We start from the raw sequence: 10,797 nt of genomic DNA, 5'->3' as shown, positions 1-10,797 counted from the left end.
AGCTCACAGTTCTTTAGCCTCCGGCTCACACCTTTTTGGTCTTCGCTCAGGAAGGATGGCCCCAAAGCAAACTCATTTATGCCGCAGCCAAATCGCTCCCTCACAGCTTTAATGCCAGTCGCTCACAAAGTAGCATTTTTGCTCACAAGACTCCACAGCTTAGAGGAAGCATCGGTTCTTGCGTGCCTCGTCGTTGGCTGTGCCACCCCAGCACCCACAGTGGTGCCCACTCCCTGTTCCTGGACTGCCTACAGGGACCCCAACCAGTGTTCCCTCTAAGCTGAGTTAGTGTGAGCCAGCTCACAGTTTCTTAGCCTCCGGCTCACATATTTTTGTCTTAGCTCAGGAAGGAGGGCTCCAGAGCAAACTAGTTTGTGCAGCAGCCAAATCACTCGCTCACCCCTTTCATGCCAGTAGCTCACAAAGTAGAATTTTTGCTCACAAGACTCCACAGCTTAGAGGGAGCATTGGCCCCAACCAATGTTATTGACGCCCTATGGCTACCAGATAGGGTTACCAACCCCCAGGTGGTGGCTGGAGATCTCCTAGGATTACGACTGGCCTCCAGGCAACAGAGATCAGTTCCCCGGAGAAGATGGCCGCTTTGGAAGGTGGACTCTAACAGCAAAGTTTCTCTGCAGTGCCATGGCCCTACGGCCTGATAAATGATATGATGAATTAGGTTTTTCTTTATGGCGATATTCTGTGATGTTACTTGGCAATTTTAATTTGACTCTGTGTGTATTCAGATTACTGTATTTTTATTTATATGCCAATAAAAGGCTTTGGATGGATTATACCCCACTGAAGTCCCTCCTCTCTAAAAACCCCGCCCTCCTCAGGCTCCGCCCCCCAAATCTCCAGGAATTTCCCAACATGCAGCTGGCAACCCTATTACCAGGTCGTCCCCACCCACCAGCAGAGGACAGGGGAGTCGAGTTGCCAGCTACAGGTCGCCTCGCTGTACTGGTGGTGGTGGTGGGGGGCATTCTGGGACACCCTTGATGTGACGTTGTTGCGTTGGTGATGTTGCGCAGTGACGCTCTGGTTTGCGGGCAAAACTTTATGGTTTCAGGCCAAACTTACCATAGAGTTTTGCCCTCAAACTAGTGTCCCACGCGATGGTGACGTCATCGTGTCTGGGATGTCACGTGGGGATGTGGCTGTTTGGGAGTGGGGTTCCCTCACTGGCTGGCTGGCCGGAAGCAGGCGGAAGCCCCCAAAACTGGGTGAAGCCCCACCGGGACCTGTGGACCGACAACCCGAAGGGGGACTGATCTCTGCAGTTGGGAGATGAGCTGTAATTTCAGGAGACACCCCCAGGCCCCACTTGGAGGCTGGAGGGCCCCATAACTTACGCACCCCAGACTGAACGACAGACCGTCTCGCAAATCTCTTGCGGTATGCGTGTCTGTGCAGTTAAGATAGCACAGGTTGCTTTGAGTTGTTCTTTTTTAGGGGATGAAATACAAAATGTTCCAAACCTGCCCCACATTTCCCGATTCACCGAAAGGATATGGTGTGCCTAGTAGCTTGGGGATTCATTCTCCGTGTGCGGCATTATACCTGCCGTCCACATCAGCCCTTCCATCTGGCTTGGCAGTAATGGGATTTTTGAAAACCAGTATCCCGCACAATGCACCATTCACATATTTATACGGCAGAATGTGTTCCCTTCCTCTGCCAACTCAGAGGTTCAAAGAAAAAAGGAGGGAGCGGTTTTCTAACCCACAAAAACTGCCTGAAGTTGTACTGTCTATGCGGTGCAGATTATCGGATGGGATTATTATATCATTAGGGCATGCAAATAAGATTCCCCCCCTCCCCCTCCATCAAAAGAGTGCCACCCAGAGAAAATTTCGGCGAGGTTTACGCGGCTCCGAGCTAACTGAAACATTGCCAGATTCATCTCCGCCATGTGCAGAAGTTATTTTTTTTAAAGAAGGAAATTGCTCCCGAGCTTTGAATTTATATTACAAATCTCAGCTCAGAGCAATATCCTTTTAAGCATTCAAATTTCGCCGAGTTGATAATGGAAACTCCGGTGGAGTTTTTTTTATTACAGGGGGGTTAGCGAGGACAAGAACCGCCACTGCCAACAACGATGGAAGTGGGACAACGCTTCTGGGTGGCCGTGGTGTTTTCCTGGGCCAGCGAACTTTTACAAAAACCAGCATTGCCCCTAGCGCAGGGGAGGTCAGGAAAGGGTGGATAACTCTCCCCTTCCATGTGCTGTCTCCCCGTTCAGAAAGAGAGGGAGCGTGGTGTTGTGGTTAGGGCATCAGCCTAGGGTCTGGAAGACCCAGGTTCGAATTCCCACTCTGTCATGGAAGCTCACCGGCTGACCTTGGGCTGATCACGCTCTCTAAGCCTAACCTACCTCAACGATAGATCCGGGTAGGTAGCCATCTTGGTCTGAAGCGGTCGGGCAAAGTTGGAGTCCAGTGGTGAACCCTTGCCCCCCACAACCAAGGCCTGGGTTTTTTCCAGTGCCCAGACAATTGCCAGACCCACAAAAGGCCCAAACTGCCTCTTGGCCTCTAGGGGTTCCCACCTCTGGATGGCCATGTCCCTCACTGGTGTCATGTTCCTGCTACCCACTCTGAATTCCCTAGGGTTCCCAAGTCTTACCCGTCCACCAATGGGGGGCTCCTGGCTTGGTTCCGGGTTGCCAGCTGCATGTTGGGAAATTCCTGGATATTTGGGGGGCAGAGCCTGAGGAGGGCGGGGTTTGTAGAGGGAAGGGACTTCAGTGGGGTATAATGCCATAGAGTCCACCTTCCAAAGCGGCCATCTTCTCTGGGGAACTGATCTCTGTTGCCTGGAGGCCAGTTGTAATCCCAGGAGATCTCCAGCCACCACCTGGAGGTTGGTAACCCTATCTGGTAGCCATAGGGCCTCAATAACATTGGTTGGGGCCAATGCTCCCCCTAAGCTGTGGAGTCTTGTGAGCAAAAATTCTACTTTGTGAGCTACTGGCATTAAAGGTGCAGATCTGTCCTCGCAGAGGAGGGAGAGCTTGTACCTGAAGGAGGCCAAGGGGGTTGGGGCTCTGCAACTTACCTGGCTGCTTCTTGTTCCTCATGGCCCGACTGAGTGCTGCTGGGAACAGAGGGTGGGGCTTGTTGCATGTGCCCACCCCCTGGGCTCCTTACTGCCGGAGCTCCGCTCCTGTGCGCTCCCGCAGGAAATGACCCTTGCCTCCAGGTAAGGTCATCAGGCCGGGCACGTTGGGTGTGCTAGGGTTCTTTGGGGGTGGAGCTACCCTGCCAGCCAACTGGCCGGTGGTAGATTGTGGCCTCCAAAATCGGTGGGGCGCCCTCATGTGGGGGGGGCTTAGCAACCCTAGTATTCCCAGAAAACCACCTCTGGCATTCCAAGCAGCCATTCTTCCAGCTTGATGCTGAGACCTGCCCCCTGGATGGCACTTAGCACTCATGTCAATGGCTCCAAGTACAAACCCAGGTCCCTGCAGAAAGCAGAAAGCCCTGATATGTTCAACCTCGAAGAGCTGCTGTTGTGAGGATAAAACAGAGTCAAGGAGAACACTGCCTGGGAACTCAAAGTCATACTAAGAACATAAGAGAAGCCAGTGTTGGATCAGGCCGATGGCCCATCCAGCCCAACACCCTTTGTCCACACAGTGGCCAAAAATACCAGGTGCCATCAGGAGGTCCAGCTGTGGGGCCAGGATGCTAGAAGTCCCCCCCACTATTGCCCCCCCAGCACCAAGAAGACAGAGCCTCACTTGCCCAGACAGCGTCCCTATCTATACCTTGTGGCTAATAGCCACCGATGGACCTCTGCTCCATATGTTTATCTAATTCCCTCTTGAAGCCGTCCATGCTTGTTGCTGCCACCACCTCCTGTGGCAGTGAATCAGAACACTGGTCCATCAAAGTCAGTATTGTCTACTCAGACTGGTAGCAGCTCTCCAGGTTTCGGCAGAGGTCTTTCACATCGCCTGCTGCCTTTCTCATCTTTCTCATCTAGGGGTGTCAGGAGCGCCATGGCCGACATACCACGGTTGACTGCTGTAATCTTTCATGAGCCCACCCTCGGTCCCACATGGCCTTCCCGCTCACATAGTTGCTTTGCCAAACGAAACCAAAAAAAAAAGTCATCACCTGCTGGCGGAAGACACCGATAGACGGAGACCGGCAAATCTCCTCCGGAGAATCTCTGTACATCGTTTGAAAAAGCAAAAACTAACCAGCCTAGTGAACCGGCTCGAACTGCTTGCCAACGGCTGAACATCCTGACCGAAAATCGCCTTCCTTGCTCAAGAGCAAGAAGCAGAACATGCCCCACACTTGTGGGCATCTAAGCGGCTTTATTTTCGCCCTCCCCTTCTCCAAGACCGAGCGGACGTGCCACGCGAGAACCAAAAGAATATATGGAAAAATGACCTACGATTAACTTTGCTGGCAACCTTGCCTTCTCGAGGCAGCCCTTCAACCCTGTGAATATTTGACTCAAATCAAGGGATCGCCCCCTTTCATTATCCTATAAGAAACGGATCAGGTTAATAGCTGCGGCTGGCATTTTTCACCAACGGCTCTATCATTAAGTGTTGTTAAAGAATGACAGGCTCACACCCCATCTGTGGCGTATCGCTGTCTTGACAAAATAGCAGCTGTTCACTGTTATGAGAAGCACCGTTTCCCCCCCCCCTTTTGTTCCCTTTCACAAAATTTAAAGTAATCACAGCATTTAAAGCTGGAGTGGGAGGAGGGGGGAATAGGAGGGGCGGGAATCGTTATTCTCCACGTTTTGTTTGTTCCGCAGCACTTCCAGCTTTTCCAGCAGATGATGATATGCCTATCCCCCATCCCACCCCACCCCGAGGAGGGGAAACAGAAGCAGCCAATAGGCTGAGCATTGATGGCTGGAACAGCAGTGCAGTTCTGCAGAGGAAGGCGACGGCAAACCACCTCTGCTTCTCACTTGCCTTGGAAGCCCCTTGCTGGGGTTGCCTTAAGTTATAAGCTAAGCAGGGTCGGTACTTGGAAGGGAGACCACCAAGGAAGGCTCTGCAGAGGAAGGCCATGGCCAACCACCTCTGCTTCTCACTTGCCTTGGAAGCCCCTTGCTGGGGTTGCCTTAAGTTATAAGCTAAGCAGGGTCGGTACTTGGAAGGGAGACCACCAAGGAAGGCTCTGCAGAGGAAGGCCATGGCCAACCACCTCTGCTTCTCACTTGCCTTGGAAGCCCCTTGCTGGGGTTGCCTTAAGTTATAAGCTAAGCAGGGTCGGTACTTGGAAGGGAGACCACCAAGGAAGGCTCTGCAGAGGAAGGCCATGGCCAACCACCTCTGCTTCTCACTTGCCTTGGAAGCCCCTTGCTGGGGTTGCCTTAAGTTATAAGCTAAGCAGGGTCGGTACTTGGAAGGGAGACCACCAAGGAAGGCTCTGCAGAGGAAGGCCATGGCCAACCACCTCTGCTTCTCACTTGCCTTGGAAGCCCCTTGCTGGGGTTGCCTTAAGTTATAAGCTAAGCAGGGTCGGTACTTGGAAGGGAGACCACCAAGGAAGACTCTGCAGAGGAAGGCAACGGCAAACCACCTCTGCTTCTCGCTTTCCTTGATATGCCTTAGTTGGGGTCATCATAAGTTGACTGTGACGTGGTAGCACTTCACACACACACGCACGCACACGCACACACACACTGAGCAGTGCATAGCGACCAACTGAGGGAAAAGTTAGACCTAGCGCCCAAACGGGACAGGAAAAAGAGTTGCATCCCTGTCTTGGGTCCAGAAGGGGGTGTCATCTCTTTGCACAGCGATGGGAGAAAGCTGCACCTGAAGAATACCTGCCCTCCAGGCACTTGCTAAGCTGCTCTCCAGCACACCGGGGTCTGTGATATCCCTCCCCCCCCGCGTTTTATTTATTTATTGTTTCTAATGCTTTTGAAAATGGGAGTGAAAAGCATTCGCAACACAGCGGAAGAAAACACGGGGACGAAGCCTGCCTTGCAACCGGTCTTTCGAGAATGTAATAAAGGAAATCTATCCTCCCACAGACTTCTCCGTACACACTCTTGCACCTCTGAGGCTTCTACGAAGATATCTTAATTTTGGCACTACCCTCCATCTCTGCGTGAACCTGTCGGAGACCCCGGGAGTATCTTCCTTCTTCTTTCTTCTAGCGTGCTGCAGAACACCCTCTTCCTGCCAGCAACCAGCTTAGAGCTAACCTGTTGTGGTTGTTCAGTCGCACAGTCGAGTCCGACTCTTTGCGACCCCATGGACCAGATCACGGCAGGCCTTCCTGTCTTCCGCCGTCCTCTGAAGTTCCCCTCCCCACAAGAGAGAGCTCTTGACAGAAACGGCTCTTTTTCAAGGACAGCTCTTATCAGAACTACAGCTTGCCCAAGGTCATCCAGCCAGGTGTAAGTGGAGGAGTGGGGAATCAAACCTGGTTCTCCCAGATTAGAGTCCGCACACTTAACCACTACACCAAACTGGCTCTTTGAATATGGGAGGGGGAGCTTTAAGCAGGGAATGTCTCCTCAAAGATGGTATCCTCCAGCTGCGTCCACCCGCCTCGATGTTCTTAACGATTCATCCATTACCACCCACCAAGTATGCAACATTAGCATCGAAGGCCCCCAAGCTACGAGTGCTAAATCAGGAAAAAATCAGTCCGGGCAAGGCAACGTTACACAGGTATGTTTGTGATCACCTGCATGCAATAAACAGATCTCCCGCAGACATTGAACGAGACCTTTGCTCCTGATGGCTAAGTCCTTAAGGTGAGAATGGAGTCCTGTTCCAGAATGGTGATAGCCACGAATTGCAATATTTGAAAGTTAATGTTTTAGGAGGAGAGTCAGTTTGGTGTAAGAGCATGGACTCTAATCTGGGAGAGCCGGGTTTGATTCCCCGCTCCTCCACATGCAGCTGCTGGTGTGGCCTTGGGTCAGTTACAAGTTCTTTCAGAGCTTTTCTCTCAGGAGCAGTCCTTGGAAGAGCTCTCTCAGTCCCACCTACCTCACAGGGTGTCTGTGTGGGGAGAGGATGGGAAGGAGATTGTAAGACACTCTGAGTGAAGGGGGGGTATAAATCCAATATCTTCTCTGCGACTGAGTGGACTCTAATCTGGGAGAACCGGGTCTGATTCCCCGCTCCCCCACATGCAGCTGCTGGTGTGATCTTGGGTCAGTCACAAGTTCTTTCAGAGCTGTTCTCTCAGGAGTAATTCTCAAGAGAGCTCTCTCAGCCCCGTCTGCCTCACAGGGTGTCTGTTGTGGGAAGGGGAAGGGAAAGGAGATTGTAAGACGCTCTGAGACTCCTTCGGCTCGTGAAGGGCGGGGTATTAATCCAATCTCTTCTCTTCTCCTCCTCTTCTATTCGCTATGTGCGACTTAAAAAAAAAATGACAGGCAAGAGAAATCTGGGATCCATTTTGTCTACTCTACCTGCGACAGGCCACAGAAGCCAACAAGACCTTTGAAACGTTGCGCAAGTTTGCAGTTACAAGTGACAAACTCTTTCCTCCTATAGCTCTTGACAGGGGTGAGCTATTGCTCATTCAGTAACCTCCCATTTCCCCCGCCTCCCACCAAAGGCCACCTTCGCAGCACAAAAGCTAACCACATCGAGCGTTTTAATATAATGCAATCGCCGCCGAGAGCATCGTAACGAGATTAGGTTTTTTGCCGGGGCTGCTGAGACCCACGCTACCATAAATCTGAGACAGGAAGCTGGCCTGCAGATGTGGCTGTCGTCATGTGACGGTTACACAAGCGAACAGAGTGGGATCCGGTCCCGAACAGATGGTGCGATTCCATCCTGCATGAGTCAGAGGCACACCTGGCGAATACCTGGAGGATTGTGGGAGCCCGATATTTCTGGGCAAAGCTCGCTACAGCGTGTTACGCGAGGGGAGTTTACCCTGGTCTGAAACAGGAGAGCACAGGCATCAGAGAACGGTGTGCTTTCCCCACACCTGCAATCGGAAACCATGTTAAATTGGACAGGCAGAATGTTACAGGTAGATTAGGTTACCTTGATCATGCGTCCAATCAGGGCTTTCTTTGTAGGAAAAGCCCAGCAGGAACCCATTAGCATAATAGGCCACACCCAAGAGCAGAAACTCATTAGCATATTAGGCCACACCCATGACAACACAGCTCATTAGCATATTAGGCCACACACACCATGTTACCAGAAGTGTGGTCATCCGGCCACACCAACCTTTTGCTTCTTATTCTGTTGACCTTGTTCGTTGTCAAAACCCAGGGCCTTTTTTTGTAGCAGGAACTCCTTTGCATGTGAGGCCACACACCCCTAATGTAGCCAATCCTAATGAGTTCCTGCTGTTGGGTGTGGCCTGTTATGCTAATGAGTTCCTGCTGGGTGTGGCCAACTTCGGAGCCAGCCGGAACTCCGTTCCTGTGCGTTCCTGCCCCAAAATAGCCCTGCTTCCAATTAAAACCCATCTTTCCTTAATATATAAGTGGAGGCTGGGAGACCTTCACCCCAAGCCTATTTGGATCGTACGCTCCTCCTTCTTGTCTGCAAAACGCCATGGGGAACGATAATGCAATGTAAATCATATTCTTCTAAACTCCGAGAGCCAGTTTGGGGTAGTGGTCAGGAGCACAGACTCTAGTCTGGGAGAACCGGGTTTGATTCCCCACGCCTCTGTGTGCAGCCAGCTGGTGTGACACTGGGTCAGTCACGAGTTCTCTCAGAGCTGTTCTCTCAAGGGCAGTCCTCAAAGGAGCTCTCTCAGCCCCACCTACCTCAGGGGGTGTCTGTTGTGGGGAGGGGAAGGGAAAGGAGAATGTAAGACGCTCTGAGACGCCTTCAGGTAGTGAAGGGCAGGGTATAAATCCAATCTCTTCTTCTCCTTCTTCTTCATCACTTGGAACACTCTTTTTCTACAGAGGAACTGGACTCTGTAGCCTGAAGATTTGCTATAACTCCAGGAGATGTTATACTCTGGGCAGTAGTCTCTTAGGGATTAGTACCATTCCCTCCAAGTTTTACTTCCCAAGGATTAAAGGGGAGCTCTTGTGTCCTGAGTCTGGGTCCGCGGGGTAAAAATTTTATTTAAATAAATAAATAAATAAATAAATAAATAACTGTCTATCAGGGAACCTAAGGGATGGGGTGTTTTCTTTCTTTCTTTCTTTCTTTCTTTCTTTCTTTCTTTCTTCCTTCCTTCCTTCCTTCCTTCCTTCCTTCCTTCCTTCCTTCCTTCCTTCCTTCCTTCCTAGTTCCTTCCACAGGAAAGTCCTGAGTCAAGATTGGAACCTGCAATAGGTCTTGAACTGATGACTGTAAGACTGTCACATTTGATCCCCGACTGGGTCAGTTCACATCCTGCTCATTGGTTATAAGCTGTGAGCCCGTTGTTATATAAGCTGCTCAGATGTGTCCAAGTGAATTCACATACATTCAGTTGGCACAGTTACTGTTTTCTTGCACAGTTAGGCTGCTTTCTCACAACAGTCTCCCTCCCCCATCTGCCACTACTAAAAAGCCTGGCCAAAAAAAGGGGGGGGATATGATAGTTTTGAGTTGAGACTTACTACTTAGTGTATTTGTGTGCCTTTGGCTTCTGTCCATGAACCCAGCCAATCGGTTCTTGCAATCACTTCTCAGATCACCGACTGAGAAAACACTGCAGGCATAAAAACCAAGCAACGCATTCAGTCTGATTATGTCAGTTATTCAAAGAATGTATCTTACCACATAGGGACGAAGAACTGATGAACTACAGTTGTTTCCATGCTTTATATAAGTCACTCAATTTAAGAGAAGAAGAAGAGACTGGATTTATACCCCGCCATTCACTACCCGAAGGAGTCTCAGAGCGGCTTACAATCTCCTTTCCCTCCCCCTCCCCACAACAGACACCCTGTGAGGTAGGTGGGGCTGAGAGAGCTCTTTCAAGGACTGCTCTTGAGAGAACAGCTCTGAGAGAACTCGTGACTGGCCCAAGGCCACACCAGCAGCTGCATGTCAAGGAGGGAGAAATCAAACCCAGTTCCAGACTAAAGTCTGCGCTCTTAAACACCACACCAAACTGGCTTAACCACTACACCAAAATGGCATATTTATGACCCTTCCATCAGTAAATGAGATCATTTAGTTCTCAGACTGGGCAAACATTGGAAACTGCAGTCACCAAACAGCTGGGGCGCAGGTGCAAAAATGCTCAGCATGTTGGCAGGAGCTGGGACTAGAGACGGGAGCTCACTCCATCATGCGGCACACTGGGGTCTTGAACTGCTGAACTACCGACCTCCCACAGCCTGCAGTTCAGCGTCTTAACCACTTGAGCCACTGCAGCTCCGGGATATACTGTTGTGTAAACCTCTCGACTGTGAGTCAGGGTCACCCTGAGCGGTCATGATGTATCCAACTTCGTGCACTCCCCCTTTCATTTCCCCACCTCCAAACCTCCCTTTGGTGTCTAGGCTCAGCCTAGCAAGCCTCCTTCCAACGCTCGGGCTGAGAAGCATTCTCGAAAAAGCAGCACGCCCCTGGAAAAGCGACTTCCTGACCGCCCAGCTATAATATTCAGGTTAAGTCCCAGGAATGTAGGTAATTGCTGCAGGAACTGCTGCTTCAGTGGGCCGGCCTGCTGAAACATCACTTTGTCTAGGCCATTGGGTTTCTTTCTCTCGGAAGCGATTTCCGAGGGCTGGCCGAGGGTGGGCGGCGGGCGGCGTGAGGCTCGGCGGCACGGGTAGTTTAGCAAAGCATCTTGCAAGGGTAAGGATGTAATTTTCTCGAACCAGAGGGGATTATTGAGCAGATAACAAGATATGGTGGCTTCA

Source organism: Gekko japonicus, unplaced genomic scaffold, assembly GCF_001447785.1.
Source record: "Gekko japonicus isolate JY-2015 unplaced genomic scaffold, Gekko_japonicus_V1.1 scaffold598, whole genome shotgun sequence".
Classification (NCBI taxonomy): Eukaryota; Metazoa; Chordata; class Lepidosauria; order Squamata; family Gekkonidae; genus Gekko; species Gekko japonicus.
This window is presented reverse-complemented; position numbering follows the sequence as displayed.